At 37.8% G+C, this 21,735-nt stretch overlaps 1 protein-coding gene across 4 annotated transcripts in view; it reads left to right on the forward strand.

Annotated features, from left to right (window-relative positions):
- Window positions 1–163: 163 nt before the first annotated feature.
- adcy7 (adenylate cyclase 7) overlaps window positions 164–21,735 on the forward strand; it is a 50,742-nt gene continuing 29,170 nt past the window's right edge. Inside the window, exon 1 of one of the 4 annotated variants that reach the window (XM_039657315.2) lies at window positions 164–367. The gene's annotated coding sequence lies outside the window, so the exon portion shown is untranslated. Of the gene's footprint in view, window positions 368–8,377; window positions 8,530–17,857; window positions 17,881–21,735 lie in introns of those variants that run through there. The other 3 variants (XM_039657338.2, XM_039657322.2, XM_039657330.2) reach the window with 3 other exon arrangements.

Here is a 21,735-nt window from a genome sequence, read left to right on the forward strand (position 1 = left end):
ATTGGACGTGCAGAAGAGAAACAGTTTCTTCTCCTTTTTTCCCTTTTTTTTATTGTTAATTTGATTGAGGATTTGTTCCAGCATGCAATTACAAAAGTCTCACACAGTTCAGACACCACAGAAACATTCGTGTTTTTGCTACGCGCGGGGAGGCGCGTGCATTGCAGACATGATACAAGGTAGTTTCGGTAACTTAGCGCGTGCACAGTTTGTGATCGAGCTTCTGGAGCTCGAGCATCTGCGAGAGAGAGACAGGCAAGATTTTACACTGTCAAACACGGAACCGAAGGACAAAATCTAATTTATCTAATCGCTGTGGGATTTGGTAGCAGAAAAACTGAGTTTAGCACTCGACAGTAGCGGCCAGGTGAGTGAAGTTTCTCGCTTTAGCGAATTAAGTTAGATAACGTTACCTGAGGACAGTTACCCATGGACTCCAGAACGGAAATAAGCGAACAAAGATGTTCTTTGTTTTGTTTTTCGTTTTAAAAATGTAATATTTGGTGGTTAATTTACGTTTTCGGTTAAACGAGCCCTTCTGCCAGAGATTATCATCACAGGTCTCTTTTCGTGTCTGCGGGGCATCGTCTGACTGAAAATCTATTATTCCCTTAGTATTGATACACGTGGAAGGAATGTTGTAGCTGCTACAGCTTTACAGAAAGAGTTAAAATGCCCTGAAATAGTTGGGACCAATGTCTGTCTCCTTTGTTTGAAGTATGTAGAGCGCAAACACATCTTCTTGTCCCGTGAAACAGGGGACATGTGTATGGTAGCATTAGTGAGTGTCTATTGGGACTGGTGTTGATGTCCCAAATCTTTCTGAATACAAATATGCCGTTCCTTATAAAAAGTACATTTTCAAATAGAGTCAACACAGCTGAAGCTGCAATCCTCAGGCAATGTCTGCTAGATAGTGGAAGTAACTTGTTTTCTTTTGACATAAATGGTCTCTATACAGGAAATGAATATGTTAGTGTGCATGAATCCAAGTGCATTGGAGGCTTATCGTGTGCAGTGTATTCTGAGCAAACAAAGCAATTGGACCATCTGAAAGTGAATAAGATAAAACAAAAGGAAATTTCATTTCAACAACATTTCATCCCATTTGTTCATTTCAACAACAAAAACATATATATATATATATATATATATATATATATATTGATTTTTAAAAGTTCAGCACTGAATCCTCTAGTCCTGGAAACATAGGCATTTCTGTCTTGAATAAATTGCTTTGCACTTAGACATAGAATTCAAAGTTTCTATGTTATATATATATCTAATCATGCACGACTGGAAAAGTAATGGAAAGTCACTGGTCATAAAGGTTGGAAACCCTTAAAAAGCCATGACTGACGATGAAACCTCACTGAGGAAGCGTCCACTCTAATCTTCTGTAAACTGCTGCAAGTGTGTGACAGAATTTTATGGTTTTAAGAATATCAAAGTATAATTGTTTTCAAATACGCACAGTTTCTAATTTGTCATTGGTGCAATTGCTATATTGTTAAAAAGGGTTTTGTGTCTGAGCTGCTGTTTAGCTGTCTACATTATTACAAGTAGAGACTAAATAACATTAACATTATCAATCACTGCTTGATTCATTCAGAAACAGGTCATGTAAACTAAACATTTTGAGTATTTATGACAAAATGTCAAGAATAATGATGACTGACGTTTGATGGATCACACGGCTTACCACAGCAAAGTCATTGTGGTACTGAATCTGGCACGCCAGCCGCATTCAGCACTGTAGTGTACAGATAAACTCTCCCACTCATAAAAGTTCACGAGTGATGAAAGAATTTAGGAGACAGGAAGTGATTCTGAAGTTTACTGAAAGAAAAATCTTTGCTTTTTGGTGTTATTAACAGTCGGCCACTAAACATAACTTTAAGTTATTAACCTTTTCCCGTATAAAAAATGAAATGGGATTCTTTTGGGTAAATTTGAGTAAAAGTTCTGTCACCACTTCAAATGTCTATTGAATGGAGTTTTAGACTTCTTGACAGCCGACTGATTTAATATGCAAGGAAGTAATAAATTAGCCACTAATATGGGCTAATGGGACATTCATTCTTACTCGATGGCAGACTGGATTGGGGTTTCATGTTGAGAGGGAACAATCTCAGTAAGATGGGTTTCAGTATGACATAAGATGCCTGATGCAGGACACGTTTCCAAGCTAGTCAAGCTAGTCTAGTCTTTCTTTCTAGTTGAGAAATGTCTCTGTTGTGAGACTTTGTGTAGGGCATCTGTTGAACAGAGAGTGGATTGAGTTCTCTGAGAGCCTGACCGTGCCTGAATGTGAGTGACAAGCCAACAGCCGTACAGGCATAAGGTTAATTTTAACCTCACACCAAATGTGCTTAAGCATTGTGGTCAGACTACTGGTAATGTGTACATGCATGAGTTAAAGCATATGTCTAAGCGTTAGTGTGTATTTCCATATTGGACATGTCTAATTTATTATTATTTTTTTTAAATCTAAAGCTCTGCTTGTTGATTCCTGAGAAGGCCATTCAATTTCAATGATTATTGAAAGTTGATCAAATATAACTTTATTTGTCCTGTCAAGATCATTTTTTGTAGTTTGTCTCTTTGATCTTTGATTGTTTTAATATTATGAAATATTATTATTATTTTAAAATCTCAATATTAGATTCAATATTATTTTGAAAGTTGCAGTGGCCACTGACTGAGGCTAAATGTAAATCCGATTGTGCAAAAAGTTAGTTTTACTGAACAATGAACATGGATGTGACTGTATGTGTCTGTGTAGTAATAATGGCATCATCAATGTTCCTATTATTGTGACAGCCAATATTTTCTCCTCTCCTACTTTAAAAGAATAGCACAATCGCTCCATAAGACAATGGAGAACTGCTAGATCACTTATGCTTAATTTAAGAAGCACATGGACCCTCTTTGACCCTTGACTTGTTCTCCACCCTTCACTCTCTCACTAATGCTGGATATTTATATATGGTAGAGGCAAGAGCGGTTAAACGTTCAACTTCTGTGTGTTTGTGTTCTTCTCTGATATTCCCTGAGTTTTTCCCACCCCTGTCTCATGTGTTGCACACTCCCTTCCTCCTGTGGAGATTGTCTGGAGTGTACCATCCTAATATCCACACAGGCGATGTCTTTTCCACTGAATGGAATTTGGTGCACTTTCAGGGAGTGACTTCCTGAGCTTACTTTTGTTTTTCGTCTTACACTTACGCACAGTTGTAGGCTGCTGCAAAGTAGGCTGCTGCAAATTTTGAAGTTACTTTATTGCTAAAAAGAATAAAAAAATACTTTATTTCAATTGAAGTTCCACTATCATAACAAGGGCATTTCACTGTTTTCCTTTCATAGCGTGTTCTGTGACTTTTAGTGCTGGTCAGACCGACCTCTACTATAAAGATCCTCTGGGGGCGCATTACAGAAAGATCATAACTTTAGAATACTAGTTAGGACCTTATTTAGGACAAATGCTATTACAAAATGACATTTTTTAACCCTTAATCGCTGTTTGGGGCCCACTGGACTTTTCCTTGATTTTTTAAAAATGTTCCCTTCATCTCAGGGCCATGAAACTCAGTGACTTTTCCTACATAATCTATCTAAACATGCATAAAAAAACTGGGTTCGATTCGGTTGTTCTAAAGGTGTGTGTGTGTATATATATATATATATATATATATATATATATATATATCATATATATCAAGTTGTGAGGAGAATTTGAAGCATCAAGAAAAATGAATTGAAAATGAATGAGATGTGGTCATTGCACTTTAATTCCTTAACTATAAGAAAAACTGTTTTTCGACTAATCACCAGATGGTAGTATTCTATCCCTAACACATAGAGCAATGTCCAAAAACTATTTAGATGGAATTATGATCATCATTTTAGTGTTTTTTTTTCTTTAAAAAATAATTTTTCATGTGCCAATTTATGGCCTAGTTATGTAATTGTGCAGTAAATAGGTAGACAACTTTAAAAAATCCAAAAAACAGAGCTGATTAGTTGAGAAGTAAATTGAAAAATTATATATAGTTTCCCATAAAAAAAAAAATATTTCCTTATGCAATCACTCTTTAAAAGTCTGGGGTCAATCTGAAGAACAGCTTAAGTGTTGTCCTTTTTTAACAGCGATTAAGGGTTAAGTAAATAATCTTATCTTAAAGTTCTACGGATAGGAAAAAGGTATTACAGAAGCACCCTAACTCCACAAAAAAATCCTAAAAACTCTCTTAACTTAGGACAAAACCACTGGTGTCCTAACTTCAGAATTATTTGTGAAATTAATTATTACTGTAAAAATATCACATAATAATAGCCCTGTCAAAGTTTTATGAGATGCTGCACATGTCAACCCGTGTGCCGCTGGGTAGATCAGCACGTTACAGTACAAATGTGCGCATCTACCACAAAGGTAGGAAACAAGTTCTTACTGGATCTCTTCCGAAATCGTCAGTATCTAACATTTTTGTCTAGTTTTTATTCGTTGACGAAAATGTCAATAGATTTTTGTCATTCAAAACTAGTTTTATTTAGTTATTGTCTCGTTTTCAATTATGGGAGGTTGTGTAAATATTTTTTTCCCATTCGCACATATCGATCTTTAGGGGCATATGCAAGCAAAATGGTCGCACTGTAGAGCCCTGCTAATGGATTATTAAGAACACCTGTTCAATTTCTCATTAATCCAATTATCAATGCATTTAGGGGTGTGGTCCTGGTCAAGACAATCTCCTGAACTCCAAACTGAATGTCAGAATGGGAAAGAAAGGTCAGTTACTGGGATTTTCACACACAATTTCTAGGGTTTACAAAAAATTATGTGAAAAGGGAAACATCCAGTATGCGGCAGTCCTGTGTGCGAAAATGCCTTGTTGATGCTAGAGGTCAGAGGAGAATGGACCGACTGATTCAAGCTGATAGAAGAGCAACTTTGACTGAAATAACCACTCGTTACAACCGAGGTATGCAGCAAAGCTTTTATGAAGCCACAACGTGCACAAGTGGATGGGCTACAACAGCAGAAGACCCCACCGGGTACCACTCATCTCCACTACAAATAGGAAAAAGAGGCTACAATTTGCTAAAGCTCACCAAAATTGGACAGTTGAAGACTGGAAAATCGTTTAAATGCCACAGCCTACCTGAGCATTGTTTCTGACCATGTCCATCCCTTTATGGCCACCATGTCCCCATCCTCTGATGGCTACTTCCAGCAGGATAATGCACCATGTCACAAAGCTCGAATCATTTCAAATTGGTTTCTTGAACATGACAATGAGTTCACTGTACTAAAATGGCCCCCACAGTCACCAGATCTCAACCCAATAGAGCATCTTTGGGATGTGGTGGAACAGGAGCTTTGTGTCCTGGATGTGCATCCCACAAATCTCCATCAACTGCAAGATGCTATCCTATCAATATTGGCCAACATTTCTAAAGAATGCTTTCAGCACCTTCAATACCATGTAGAATTATGGCAGTGCTGAAGGTGAAAGAGGGTTGAACACAGTATTGGTATGGTGTTCCTAATAATCCTTTAGGTGAGTGCAGAAACACATAAGTCCTAGTCCAAGCTGATGACTTGACCCATCTGTGCGAACTGGGTGCGTGGAGACATGGAAATACATATGTTGACAAGGAGGTAGAACGACGAACATTTTTTGGTCCTGGGACAGAAGATAGATGTACATGTTTTAATATTTAGACCACTTCTATTATAGATTGCTATCAGGATGTGAAGAGAGTTTCAACCAGTATAACAAAAAGGTTTATTATTATTATTATTATTGCCTACCCTTCCTTTTAAGGATTGATGACCACTGAATCCCTTCATCTCATTCATGTTTTTATAGGCAATTACACAAAATCAATCTGCCCAGTAATGTAATCACCAAACCAATAACAGACAAAGTGGTGCCACACTGCTCTTTAAAGGCCTTAGTGGGATATTTAATATGGTATGGTAGATTATTATTGTGTTTCGTGTTTTGGTGATGATGTGATCTTGACAGATAGGCTGGGTCCATCTGCATATATGACAAACACACACTCTTTAGAGAGAGAGAGAGAGAGAGATCTGGTGATTATAGTACAGAGTGACAGCATCACAGACATCTGTTGTATTAAATGTTAAGCAAACAGTCCATGTAGTGTGATCACAGCTATCACAAAAGGTTACTGACTGTCATTCGGAAGGTCAAAACTGCTTCCCCTCAGTGCAGTCTGTTGCTGTTCTGGCTTTGTGGGCAGTGAAGCATGTGCTGTTTGATCTATTTTAGATTTTGTCTATTTGAGTTGCTTAACAGCTCTGTGTAAAAACAAGATCTCACACTTCTGTGTTCAAGCTGTGTGGAGGAGTTGTAGAGTTAGCAGCCATCTCTTGTAAAGGCGGTCTAGCTAAGCTTGAGACTAATTCTAAACACTACAGGCTTGGTTATACTTGTGAAGGCCAAATTTTCTCATTTAGTGAAATATGACAACTGACTAGTGAGGACATTTAGTCATCACTAGTTTAAAAGGCTTATAAATTGACATTTTTTTATGTATCTTGTGCTTTGCACATTTTTTTGTGATGGTGTGTTACAAATGTATTGAATGTTTAATGTAGGTTCCAATACAATTATACAAACTGAAAAGTTTATTAGACTGAATTTTATAATTTGAGGTATAAATGATGATTATATCAGAGTTTCCAGCAAGAGATTCTGCCAGTCCTGGATTCTGTATTATAAGTTCAGTGAATCAGATTACTGAGACACTTTGTCTTTTATGGCTTTGGGAGCCCCTGGCTCAGTTTGAAAAGTTATGATGATTGGATTATGATTTGTATCACTCTTAGTCTAGGGCAGATTTCTAAACCTGTATACATCATTTACATCCTTTGTTCAATAGTGTCTCATCACAATATAAATCCCCGCCCCTAAATAGATTGCAAGGGAATGTTCCCTTAGTAAGACTTGATGAATGACTGCAACAGCTCGTGATACCACCAAGTCCCCTGGTTTTCGCTTCTGAGTTTCCCACACTTTAGAAAAAAAAAAATTCACAACCTGATACCAAAAGTCTAGGTTAAGGGGTAGGGGTTCAGTTGAGGCCATAGAAAATATTAACCTGATATAAAATCAAAGGAGTCTATTTAATGTCCTCACTAACATAGTGAAGCAAGCACACGTGTGTGTGTGTGTTGCTTTGAAGTCTTCTGTGCCTCTTTTGGGATATCCTTCTGCAGTAATGTCCAACCCGATCTCACGGCAATTTGTGCGAATCTTACGAGGTGGCTACTTCGGCTAATACGTAACAATTCGAGGTGGCTAATTCGTACGACCTCACTCGTACAAATTGTAAGATTTTTGCTAAATCGTACATATTTTACGAGTTAACCAATTCGTATGAATTCGTACGAATGACCTACCCCTGACCCCGCCCCTAAACCTACCCATCACGTGGGTTTAGAGTGAGGTCGTATGAATTAAATTTAATGTAAACGTAAGATAGCGTTGTAATGTCTGACAAAGAAAGAGAACTGTGTTTCGGTGAGATTGGATAGGAGTTCAGCACCAAGGGTTAGATCATGTACTGATCACCCATTTGTTCAGCTGTACTACAAGTGCTGTACTAGATTTAGCAAAACATAGTAGTTTTATTGTGGAATCCATGTTTTGGTAAATCTTCTGATTCTACTGTATTTCCTCTGATGTGATGAACACATGCTACTGCGGTTTCATTTTAGATGCCTGAAATTCTCAGTAATGGTTTACTATGTAAAAGGTCTATGGTGTTTATGTAAGGCTATCCTTTTAAAAATACACTATGTAAGAGACTTTAATATGAAGCCGAATACTTCAATGAGTTCATCAGGTTTTGAGATTACACAAGGTCATGGCAAATCTTCTTTGGCCTATGAGAGATGAAGAGGTTATTTCATTTGCCATGTCTTACCGTCTGAGCCTCTCATATAAAGCACACTTGAGCTGATAAAAAAAAGTATTTCTGTTGTCTTTGTTATGGTGTCTTTCCTGTAATCCCTTTCTTATTCTCTCATTTTGTTTTTCCTCCCTCCCCCTTTACCCTCATCATCTGCTGTAGTGCACCAGTCTGATTAATTGTTCCATATATCCTCTGCCTAACCCCTCAAAAAACCTTTTCTCCCACAGGCACAAAAGCTAGCATTTAAGCAAACAGTGGTTGATAACAGCAAAAATATTATGATTATAATATAAAGCGGAGGAGCGGCATCCGTGTGTCACATGCATTCTGAACATTCTTTCGCAGTGTGTGATTGCTCGTTGCACTGATGTAATGTTTTGTCTAGCCTTGTCTTCTCGTTTTTTCCACCGTCTCTCCTTCACACGCGCTCTCATCCTGAGATGCAGAGGTGTGGACCTTATCCCTGCGCAGTGTGGACTGTGTGGAAGTTGTCCTGCTCTTGACCCTTTTGGCACTCTTGTGTCTTTGTCCTAAAAGATTTGACCCTTGAAGCTCTTTCCGAAGATCATTTGCCGTTGAAAGGTATTTCAGGTGCTTATGTGAAGCATTGTATAGTGTGTGTCGCCGCTGTGTTTTTTGTATGGATTCCGTTCATCTTAATCCCTTATTAAACACAGATTATTGCATGCTTTTGCGATATTTTGCATTTGTTATTATGTATGTGGGATCGAGCATGCCAGATTTGGGTGTGTTTGTAACAGTGTTTGTGAATGGGTTTTGACATGGGATTTCCTAAATGGTGTGGTATGAAAAAAGACAAACTAAACCTGTTGTCCACAATGGATATTTTTCTTTTCTTTTTGTTAAAGGGATGGTTAACTCTAAAAATAAAAAAAATAAACCTGCCATTTTTTTTATTCTTTGTTTTGCACGCCCATTGACTTCCAATTGTAAGGACAAAAACGGTCGAAACAGTCTTCAAACATCTTCTCTTGTGCTCTACAGAAGAAAGAAAAAACATACATTTGTGAACGACATGTGAGTCAGTAAATGATAATAATAGTCCTTAGTCAGGGTAGCGCCATATTTAATGTTTGACAGGTATGAAATCGAGGCTGAGATGGGTAGAAGTATGTTCATTCAATAGATCGTTCTCTAGTTGTATAGCATTTCAGTTAAGATGACAAAATGTTGAAAACTTTACACCTTAATATAGTAAAGACTATTATCTATCCCTCAGAGACTTGTTTTCATCTGCATAAAATTCAATATGGTGTCTGCCCTGACTAATGTCTGTTGTTGGGTGAATCATCCCTTTAAATCATCCTTTTTGGGGCTAAACTTATCCTGTCTTTGTGAAAGGGATAGTTCACCCAAAATGAAAATTCAGTCATCATCATTTACTAATTTGTTTTGGACCCCATTGACTTCCATAATATGGACAAAAGCGGTTGAAACATTTAGATTTTTTTCTCGTGTTGATTAAATGATGACATAATTAAAATGTTGAGTGAACTATCCCTTTAAATCACCTTTTTTTTGGTGTGTTGATGGTTTTCCACCGTTATAGGCGACTGGAGGCTGCAGAAACAAAGAATTACACTTGAATGATGGGGAGCCTATGTAGGTTTGAAAGCACATGAAGGCCAGAAAGAGTGATAGAGTCTGTGTGTTTGTGCTCTGTAAGAGTCCAGGTGTTCAGGTTTATTGTCACATGACACGTCTGAGACACACTTATCTTAGTGACAAGTGAATTCGCCGAGCTCGAGAAAACGACCGTCCTTCTTCATTGAAATCTCTCAGAAAAGGTTAATTGTAGTTTGAAGCGATGTACGGCACTGCTCTGCCGCCTATACTGCACTGCCTTCAGCCCTGTAGTTAGGGAAATGAGTCACGGTTGCTAAGGAAATGGGTTGGTGTGTGGTTAGATTGAGTAGACATCTAAGGTTGTCTTTGATGAGAGTTTCTCTGCTCAGAAAATGGTGGATTCTGTCTTCTGCTTTTGTGTGTGCTGTGTGTTTCTTTGACTTATAAATTTACTGCCCACTCACTCTGACTGCCTTTTTCAGCACAAAATCAGCTCTGTCTTTATGCAGCATATTTCACGTCATCATCATTATGACTAAACATGCAGGTGTGTAACTTAAAATGTTGAGGTGTGTTTTCTTTGGAAAAGAGTATGGTCTGAACGTGTTTTTCATAATGTGACTCTAGAGATTTTGTCATGGTGCAGGTGTTTTACAACAGCTGTCGTTAAAGACCCGTTGCTCTTAATGGGAATTTACGTTTTAATTGACATTTTAAATTGAGATCTCACTGGTAGGGGTCATGTATGTGTGTGGGAATGAGAGAGAGTGACCAGAAAAGGGGTGTTAAAGGGAGGTGATTAATGTACAAGATATCTACTTTCACTTAGCTAATATTCAACCTTTCAACTTCCCTCTCAGTCATACATTCATAACAGTCACAGATTTCTTACTTAAAGGGTTAGTTCACCCCAAAATGAAAATTCTGTCAGTAATTACTCACCCTCATGTTGTTCCCACCCCGTAAGACTAGAACACAAATTGAGATAGTTTTGATTAAATCTGAGAGCTGGATCACTCCTCCATAGGCTTATTAAGGGATCGAAACTGGCCGGCTCAGAAGTTACGAAAGACATTGTTAAAATAGTCCGAGTGACTACAGTGGCTCAATCTTAAGTTTATCAAGTGACGGGAATACTTTTTGTGTGCAGAAAAAACAAACAAAAATAACGACTTTATTCAACTGTTCATTTCCTTCTCCGTGGGCCGTGAAATTTCATGCAAAGCTTCTTGGTTGTACGTCCTTCCTTAGAAGCCCATGGAGGAGTGATCCAGCTCTCAGATTTAATCAAAGAGATCTTAATTTGTGTTCCAAAGATGAACGAAAGTCTTACGGGGTTGGAACAACATGAGGATGAGTAATAACAAACTGAATTTTCATTTTGGAGTGAACTAATCATTTAAAGGCTGAGCTGATATAGTATGTTTGTGAATGAATTACTTGAGAAGTGCAGAATGTCTGTGTGTGACGTGGCTATATGAATTGTTGAGTAGCGTATTCCTGGTTACAATCTGATTTTTGTGTGTGTTCCAGTGTCCTTCCACCATGGAAAAAGGGAGTGAATCACAATATCATGCAGGGAGCTATACAGACATACAGTACACACTCTGGCTCCGTACAGATATACACACCTAAAAAAACACACACACGTTTGTTTGAAACAGTGTAATAAAACACCGGGGCACCAGTTTCTGATACAACGGCTTTCATTGTCATGAAAGAGAAAAAGGAAAGAATGAAAACGAATGATGCATGTAGTGAGACAGAGAATGAGCTTTATTCTGAACAGCACCGAGTTCATGCTGAAACAGAATATCCTGTCGTTTTTTTTCCCTACCAAACAGTCAGTATGGATATGTCTAGATGGAAAACAACTAGCCAACTATTTGATTAGCGATGTTTATGATTTTTTTTTATTTTTTTATAAATGTATACTTTTATTCAGCAAGGATACATTCAATTTTATATTTTAAAATAAATGCTATACTATTCATTAACCCTTATGCTGCATTAGGGACATTTTTGGTCTTTTGCAGTTAAATTTCTTTGACCATTTTGGCTGTTTTAATGCAAATGGTATGAAATTTGGCAAAATTGTGACTTTTTGGATACAAAATGTGATCCCATTTTGCAAAATATGTATAACACACACTGTGTAGATCAAATAGTAACACTCAGCACCATAAAGACCAAAAATGGCCCATTGAAACCCATTAAAACGTTGTTTAAATCTGAGGCTGTCAGTAATACATGAAACATGATTTTTGCACAAACATCCTTTCATTTTGAAGCAAAAGCATTATATTTGCATTATATAGTGTATTCCACCAGATGACGTCACTACATATTTATTCCCTATGGGTGGAAATGCACCTTATTTTAGGCAATAGGCAATGTTTAATAGGTGGCCATTTTTGGTCTCTAAGTGGGATTTTTTGCAAAGTGGGACTGTGATAATCCAAATCTAAAGTTTTCTCTTTGCATTTAGTTTATTGAAAATAATTTAATTTTTGTGTTTTTTCCTCTTATACAAATCGATGGTTTCGCAAACAAAACTGGTAATTAAAGGGTTAAAATCCTGAAATTGAATACATTTTTGGTAGTTATGATGAGGACTGATGCTGGTTAAAAGATTTAACTTGGTAAAAGTGGAAAATAATAATAATATATAATATTTTAGGCAATGTTTAATATGTGGCCATTTTTGGTCCTTAATGCACTCAACGGTGTTAAAAATCTAATGCAGCACAAGGGTTAAAGAATCCTAAAAAAAAATGTAGTACAGTTTCCAAAAAAATATTGAGTAGGACAACTGTTTTCAGCATTGATAATGATACATTTTTAGGTGACGTAGTGACATTGTACGTACTCAAATAAATACAAAGTAATATCATTTAACTACATGTACTTACGATAGTTAGGTTACAGTTTAGGCTAGATTTAGGGTCAGTTACTTTAAGTTAACTATGCATAATTTACTGTGTTATTAATATAGTAAAAACATGAAGTAATGAGTGGATACATGTGAATAACATGGATACATGGAAACACTTTATTTGAAGGTGAAATAGTTGTTCACCTTCAAATAAAGTGTTTCCATGTATCCATGTCATATTAGTTGACAAGTATTCAGGCAACCCACAGATTAGTCTATTTAAAAAAAAAATAAAAAAAATATTCGTTTTGCTTATCCCTAGAATCAGGAGCCCTGTTAAACGGACATAGAACAACATACTTGGTTTTCTAGCGTAATCTCGGTTCTTTCTAGAGCCATAAATTATCCTTAATTTTGCATTCTTTGTCAACACAGTGCAGCAGCTAGCAGACCTAGCGCAGGCTGTCTAGTGCGCCCATTGGCTACTGCAGCAGCCTACCACTGAGCCTGGTGTGACGTCATGCCCAGTAGGGGCGCATCGCACCCACTATACATCACAGCCGGCCAAGTGGGTGTGGCTTAGCATTTAAAAGCATGGTTCGGAGGCTGCTTCCCTGGTTTCATCATCTGAAGCAAAAATCGCTTGTGACCTTCTAGAAAAAGCCTTCGTAGTCACAGAGTCCAATTCTAAAGGAAATTGACTGGCTGGGCAGTAATGACCTCTCGGTCCAGTTGACCGTGAGACCCAAGCTTTCCAAATGTCTGAGGAGCATATACAAGTTCTTTCTCTGACTGTACTAAAATCAGCCAATTGTCCAAATACTTCAGAATTTGCACGCCCTGATTTCTCAAGGGGGCGAGAGCCACCTCCATGCACTTTGTGAACAGCTAGGTACAGGCCGAACGGGAGGACAGTGAACTGATATACCTGGCCGTCGAAGGCGAATCTCAAGAATGCCCTGTGACGAGGTATAATCTGAATCTGAAAATAAGTGTCTTTCAGATCGAGAGATAAACCAGTCCCTCGGGCGAATTTGCATGAGAATTTGTCTGCTGGTAATCATTTTGAACGGTCTTCTCATGAGAGCTTTGTTCAAAAGTCTCAGATCTAAGATAGGTCTCAGACCTCTGTCCCTCTTGGGTACGAGAAAAAAACGGCTGTAAAAGCCAGACTTGCTCAGAGAAGACGGTACCGGTTCTATGGCCCCTTTGCACAGCAGTTTGGCTATTTCTGTGCGGAGTAGATGTGCTACTTCCGCTTTCACTGTCGACTCAGTCCGTGCTAAGAAACGCGGGGGACGGCGAGCGAATTGTAGTGCATAGCCCTGTCTTATTGTGCTCAGCACCCACTCTGAAACCCCTGGAATTGCTTCCCATGCTTTTGCATGTGCCAAGTGGAGAATGTTCTTCGGGTCCCGATCGCCTCACAATGTGGGCTTAGGGAACTGAACTGGAGATGTGGGCGTGGCGCACGCGCCCTCGGTGCTTGAACAAATCGGCTCGCTGCCAGCCGCTTTCGGCTGTTTCATATGTAATGGCCCGATTAAACTGAATGGGGAGCGTTTTTTTGATAGCTTTTTGAAGCGCGGGTGGCATTTTAGGCAGAGTGATTGACAGGAAGCACGAGTGCTCGTGAGCGAGCTCGTGACATACATTCGCAGCCTGACCGTAATGAGTGCTCAAATACGGCGGCTGACAGCAATGACACACTGTTTTATATGTGACGCCCCGGTTACCTTGAATGGGGGACATTTTCTGAGAGGTTTGTAGCGAGTGAGTGGCGCCGGAGCCAAAGTTTTCAGTAGTAAGTGTAAGCACCCTTGGCAGGCTGTGACGCGTAGTGACCATTGGAGGTGACGTCACGCAGGCTCAGTGGTAGGCTGCTGCAGTTGCCGCAGAGCAGCCAATGAGCCTGCTCTAGGTCTGCTAGCTGCTGCACTGCGTTAACAAAGAATGCAAAATTAAGGATAATTTTTGGCTTCAATATCTTGAGAAAAGATAACTTTACCCGTAGCGTAAGCTAAACTTAGGCAATACGAGAGAAGCTCTCATAAGAGAACATTAAGCTCAGACCTTGAGAATCTATCTGAGGATATTTAGGAAGCAGAAATGAAAATCAACATGTAGAAAGACAGACAGTGAGATGAGTCAGCCATTTAGTCCTGATGGCGGCTCCTAATGAAAGAGAAAGACCAGATCGCCGGTAGTTACATCACATGTAATTACATGCGCAGTAATCAGATATTGGAGGTGTGGAATGGTTGGGTGCACTGACTCTAACCTCAGATGGAGGATAATAATGCCTTCCTGTGCAACATTTACCTGAACTAAACATCACATCGCCCCAGCTAATGATATTCTGCAGAGAGTGAATGTTTATTTGTAATTCACTAGTCTGACCTGCATGGTTGGGTGTGCAGATACTTTCAGCAGTCTCTGTCATCACGCATTCAAGTCATCGGAAAGATAACATGTCAGGGAGGTAGTCTTCACAAAACAAAATAATTATTTTCTGAATCTGAACAATAAACCCAGATAGCTGAATTAAAAAGAAAAAAAAAACTATTTATTATTTCTACAACCTATAAATGGTACCACACAACTAAATGTGAAACAAATCGGGAAAGTTGAGTGATTAACACCAGTAGCTACAGACTTTTTATTTTTTTTCTCACTGATTTATATTTATAGATTATATAATATAGGTCAGTGTTTCCACTATGCTTTGCATCGACACACCCAATCCAATGTCACAACTCGATAGTGTGAGTTTGAGTTTTTCACTCGTAAAAATGACTTGAGAGGCGGTTTTGGATACATGTCCAATTTCCAACTATGAAACTTTTATTTTTGGTAAATAAATTGTAAAATAAATAATTAAATAAATAAATAGATTTTTTGGTATGCTAAGTATTACGTTTAACAGTGTTATTAAATTGTTAGTGTTTGTAAAGATTAAATTTAAGTGAGCATTAGATGATTGCTATGGTAATCTAAATGTCGAAAATAAGGGAAATGAACATGTAAAATAAAATAAACTTTATTACGGTCTATTTGTTACATAGACCAAATAAATATGGTCTATGTAACAAATGTTTGTGATTTATATGTTTATATATAAGCTATCATTGTATTCTGCTGAGAGCAGATTTGCTTGAGGTGAAGCCACATGAAGTCATTTTAAACGTTATAGTCAGTTGTTTCCCATTTATGTTAGCATCATATGTTTCTTGTTTATTGCATTTGTGGCTGCTCTACTGTGTCTTTATTCCTAAGCTAATTTAACTCGTGGGATGAAATGTGATGCTGTGAAAAGATTGGCAACACTTAATGTGAGAGTTATAACACTCCATCCTGATAAGGCAATATGCTGAAATCGACTATTTTGCCACCTACTGCAACATCAAACATTTATATGATCCTTGTGTGCTCCCAGGAAATACAGTCTTATCTTTCTGTGACATCAGGCGTAGTCATTGAATATAATAGTTTCATTGAGCCTAGGTCTGTTTTGTAGACTGATCCACAGGAAATGGATTTAAGTACAAATTCAAGTCTAATAGCAAGCTGAGGCTAATTTGCTTTTCTATAAGACAGCTTCTATTTATGGGACATTGATCTTTGAAAAATATGCATTGAATGTAGGGCTGGGAATCAAAAGTGTATCCCAATTAATTGCAAGAAGAGTTGAAAGAGAACACAATTCGGCACTCGCGTGCTTTTTGGGTGTGTGAGACGCCTCTCATTTACGCCTGGTCATTTCATGCGTTTTTACTGATTGGATAGTTATCTGATTTGTTAAAACGGTTCCATTTACACTTGCCCACAAAAATGTGTCTACGTAAAAGGAATATAATTGCGATCTTCAGTTTCCACACTATATGCAAATTTAACGTCAGTTCACGGCAGCTAAAGCAACAGATATATGAGCTGCATTTTATTTATCATCAGGTCATTTTAAAATCGAAGAAGGCATGGTTAAACTGTATTTAGCAAAAACCATGGCCAATTTGTGCTTACCATGGTTTAACTATATTTTATTTGTATTAAAATCATGTTTAATATTTGTAGTGCATCACTCAGCATTGCCACACATCAGACAAACTGTTGGTTAGTTAAATAAAACAGACAGTGTTCCAAATATATATGCTAGGGGTAGTTGTGTGTGAAAATGTGAAGTAAATTAATATTAATGAGATAAAGTAATATATCACAGGCCACGGCACATAGGTGAACCTATTTATGCACAGAAGAAAGCCAAGGCAGCATAGTCTGTACGCAACCTATCATGATGCTTCTGGATGCAGTCAGAAATACATGCTCGATTTTAATGTTATTTTAAGGTAGGGTGGAATTAAATGAGTGGCAAAACATTTTGTTTTTGTCAACTTACGTGCCCAATTGGGAGCCACTGCTATACGTGAATGCAAAATTGTGGTCGTTCTCAAACTCACACTCACACTACGTTTCCACCCACAGCAACACTACCAGGATTCCTTTGTAGCTTGACCTTGTCGTTTCACGGCAGGGTTCCTATTGTCTGAGTTTCCGAAAGATAACAGTGATGTCTCTTTATGAGAGTGATGATGGAATATCTTTTATTCAAAAAGACCCTTTCACTCTGCAGGGAGCCATTTCACCACACCTCATCTGTGAGTCCAGAGAGAGAGAGAACACAAAGAGAGATGAGGCAGAGTTGATCTCTTGATTGAAATTAGTATACCGTACAATTCTGTAAAGTCACCATAAAATGACGTAGACCCTATGCCCCTCGTGTGGTTCGTGTGACACACTCTGTTGTGTAAACAGTAATAAAAAGGAACTGCAGTATATTGTTACTTTCCAGAACACACTCTACAAACTCAGTAGAGTTCAGTCAGTTTTGTCAGGACAGTGCATTTATGTAAGTTCTGATTAAGCTGAATATTGCTTGGCATTTGAGATGTTATAGACACAGTCTGCTGAAACAAATAGCACGTCATAAACAATGATACATTTTCATGTTTTTATTGAACACACTGTGTAAACATTCACAGTGCAGGGTGGAAAAAGTGTGTGAATCCTTAGATTTATTAACTAGCTGACCCTGCAGTCCAGTTATAAAACCCACACCAGACGTTCACTTTAAATGCAGATCCGGAAGAACTTTGCTTGTAGTTTTGCAAGTCACAGTCTCTATCCACCTTATTTAGCAACGTGGAAGTAAGCTATTTTCTGTGACTGTGCGAGACTTCCGATTCAAAAGCCACTATAGACAAGTAACTAAGAATAACAAACTGCTGTAAATGTTAAAACTATTTGTGTTACAAACCAATGTGTTAATGATTGAATTAAAATAATATGTGATATCAGGCAGCATAACAGACTGTCTTTGCACAGCTAAAGTAGCTGGAAGCAGATGACACTGGAAGTTTTGCACATTCAAGACCTCTATATGGCTGTGCCTGCTGTTACAGTAGGCTGAAAATAAGGTGGGTAAACAAATCTCTAAAAGTCTCAAAATCTCTACTGTTTGATGTTTTTGTATTTATATTGCACGATATCCAAGCATAAGATTTACGATTTCAGTCAGATCAGTGTTTTCATGAGATTTCATGAGTCAAATTATTGCTTTCTACTGAAAATGAACTTTTATTATGCTTGTGTATTTACTGTCAGGTGCACCGCAGATTTGTTGACCTTTCACTATGAGTCAGGCCATCCTTAAAAATATTTTGGTTTGCAGTAACAGCAATTTTTTTTAAAAAAAGGGTCGGTAGGTAGGTCTATATTTTTTTTTTTCAAGGTTCAGTGTAAAAAAAAAGTACAATTTTGGTCATGGTGATCGTGAATTTAAAAAAAAAAATGCATATTGTGACGTCACTGACTGGGTCTTCAAACTGTGCATCCACCGCTAGGTGTTAATTTTAGGCCAGTCACAAAATGTATAAAATATCTATTTGTTGTGCATACAGTATATACATGAGATAGGCAAAAACAAGTACAAACACATGGTCAAACAAAGAATACAATTAAACAAAGATACAAATTAACCTATATACACAGTGCTTTAATTTCAGGAAGGTCTAAAATTAGCTACTTTTCAGTTAAGTCTGTTGCTCTGTCTGAAAAGAAATTTAATTTATTAATCAAATGTAAAATGACACTGCATAGTTTATCATAGTTAGATTAATGCTTATTAAAGTTTAAGATATTCATTCAAGAGCTGTGAGTGATTTTTATCAGCCTTTTGTAGTTTGATTCGCATTACTGGCTCAATCGTCACGTTTATTAGACTACTGCCCCTTTAAGACCGAATGAAGAACTCCACTGTAATAGATGCACCATCATTTTCTCCCAACTATTTACGTCCAATTAAGACATAAACTGTGTTTAAATGAATCTCAGAGCAGGTCATTTTATATTTTATGCATATTTGATAGTTTAGATGTGCACATGAAGCCCAAAATGAGGCTATAGCCTACTTTTCTTGTCTCGTTTTAGTGCATTTCGGAGCGCGCGTCGCGCGTCGTGAACAGCGTCTCTTGCGCAGACTTTTGTGCTTTTAATAGCTCTTTTAATGATTGAACGCGTCCGCAGTTTAGCAACAGTACAGAGTGCACCGATCGTGCTGATTCTGACGGTACGTTTGGGTTTTAGGAAGAAATGACAGCGCAACGCTGTGAAGGGAAGGAAGTTGCGCTAGACAGAATGCGTATGTAGGCTAATGGTTTCATCTCAAATATCATCTTTTTATAATCTTTGAAAGCGGAAATCTAAAATACAATTAGAATAATATCCCAGATCTAAAGTGTACTGTAGGTAACCACGTTCTGTCCTCATTGTCACTCATTAAGCAGGGCTGTCGTGCTGCGCGCGCTGTGGCTCCGAGTGAGAGATCGCTCTCTCTTCTGGACTGCGAATAGCAAAATGCATCACAGACAAATTGTTTAATATTATTATTATTATATATATATATATTCAGCCCCGTTGCCCTTTTAATACCGGGTACCAAGCGGGAACACTGAATGAAACGAGCAAACGTACAAGCCATAGTTTGACACGCGTAACGTTAAACCAATGGTGTAAACATAATCGGATGACTATGACGCCACGGGTTTTTATTTAAAAGAAAGAACGTAGCCTACGTTTGTAGGCTATGTAGACACAAGCAACTTTCACAATACTAACTAAAATATAATTAATATTATTTTATTGAATTTGAATTAGTAGTTTGAAGAGTTAAAAAAAAAATCGGTCGGTCTGAACGCAGGTTACAACCGGCAAGTCGGCCGGACTAAAAGGAAAAAAAAATAAAAAATTGGGTCGGCCCTAAATTGACAGGGTCGGTCGGGTTACGGCAAACAAGAATATTTTTAAGGGTGGCCTCAGGAACACGAGTTAAGACTGATGTCGGATAGATGTTGTTTAATATAGTTTCTGCTCTGTTGACCATAGTGCCCTCATGACATCAACAAAAATCACACCTCAGTATTTTTAGATACTTTTCTAATTTAAGACAAATATTGTATTATTACTATAATGGACATTCGCTTGTTGGCAAGACAAGCCTTTATGCAAAATGGAAATGTGTGAATTTCTAACATTTACATATAAGCATACTGCTGTGATGTAAGCCATGTGCTGAGAAAAAACAGGTCTCAAATGCATTAAACCACACACATCTGATAGGAAGGCAAGCCACTTTAAACTGCATGCTTGTGTGTTAGTTGAAGCTCTTAATATACAGCATGTCTCATGTCTCAATATCCTGCCCAGCTCCACTTTGAAGCGGAACACAGGGTTGTCATACTGTTAAGATGGGTCTAATGATGAGAGAAGAACAGAGAGAGGAATTTCAGCGTGAGACAGAATTCATTTACAGTGCCCAAGTTGAGGATGTGCCTTTGACAGTCTCCACTTCCTGTGTACACTACAAACAGCAGCAGTGATTAACCAAACCAGTCTCGGATAGCATCTGACTAATCAAATCACCCCCCAACCCAATGTCATCTAAGTCTTCCTCATCAGGGCTAATTCAATATGCTGCATATGTGGGGATATATTCACTTTGAGGCAAGTAGTACCTGTGGCACAAAGACACAGTTGTTTAAGTGGACTTGCTTTCTCAATACAACACATTATTATTAATATTGTTGTTGTTACTATTACAAACATTGTTGCCCTCAATTTTAGTAACTCAGTGTGATGAACTCATAGTCTGACCTACATTTATATTTTCTTGACAGATATGTTACAAATTGATTAAATAATTACTTAAGCAAGTTGTAAAAGATAAAAGTCAATAGTTGCACAGCTATGACAATAAATGACAGATTGCAAAGGTAAACATATGAAATGGAGGCACCTTGCTACTAAATCAGTTATCATGTGTGAAGAAGCAGATAATAATCTGAAGTCTAAATAATAAGCAGTAAACATTTAATTAGTCTATTGCAATAGCCACAGTGTATGATTCCTCACAACAAAACTAGCTTCTTCAGATGGTTTGTTCTGTGATCTACTAGCGCAATGCTTACACTTCCATTTATATACTGTATATACATGTATGTACAAAATGTATCTTTGGCAGTACAGCAATAAATTACATTTGATTTTTTTTTTGAAGAATACAAAACAGTTAACAATTACAGGGGTTGGACAATGAAACTAATACACATGGTTTTACAACACAATAATTTATTAGTATGGTGAGGGCCTCATTTTGCATCCAAATACAGCATCAGGATTGTCATGATATTGGAGCTCAAACCATCACTGATCCAGTCGTGCTTCACTCTGAAGATTGGCCACCAGGCATATAGATGTGAAACCTCCAACATTGGCCAGTGTTTCAGTTTCATTGTCCAACCCCTGTAGTATAATAATGACAATATGCAATGTGATAAACCTAATATTTATGCATTTCAATTTTAAGTCAAGTCTGCTTGAATTATGAACACAACATGGACCAAAGACATCTAAACAAACCAAAAACAGGACATGATGTCATCGGAATGCTGAATTATATCTGTTTTTCTCGTCGTTGCCCATTACAGTTTGGTACAGGCGTCAGAATTGCTGTCTCTTTGCAGCAGATCTTCGTTTGTCTGAACACGTTAAGTGACATTGTTTAAAAACTATTTTCCAGAATTAATGGAAATCTTAACTGGGAACTCGTCTTGTTTGCTTTGCTCATCTTTTGCATATGGTGTCATTGGTGCAATCAGTGGATGATGCAGCCCTACAGTTGGTGATGGAATGGACAACAAAAAAGGAAATGAAAAATATAGGATGAGGAGTGTAAATAGTACATTTTCTAACTGGTTTGCTGGATTAAGGCTGAG

The sequence above is a fragment of the Pimephales promelas genome, chromosome 1 (assembly GCF_988280905.1).
Source record: "Pimephales promelas chromosome 1, fPimPro1.hap1.1, whole genome shotgun sequence".
Lineage (NCBI taxonomy): Eukaryota > Metazoa > Chordata > Actinopteri > Cypriniformes > Leuciscidae > Pimephales > Pimephales promelas.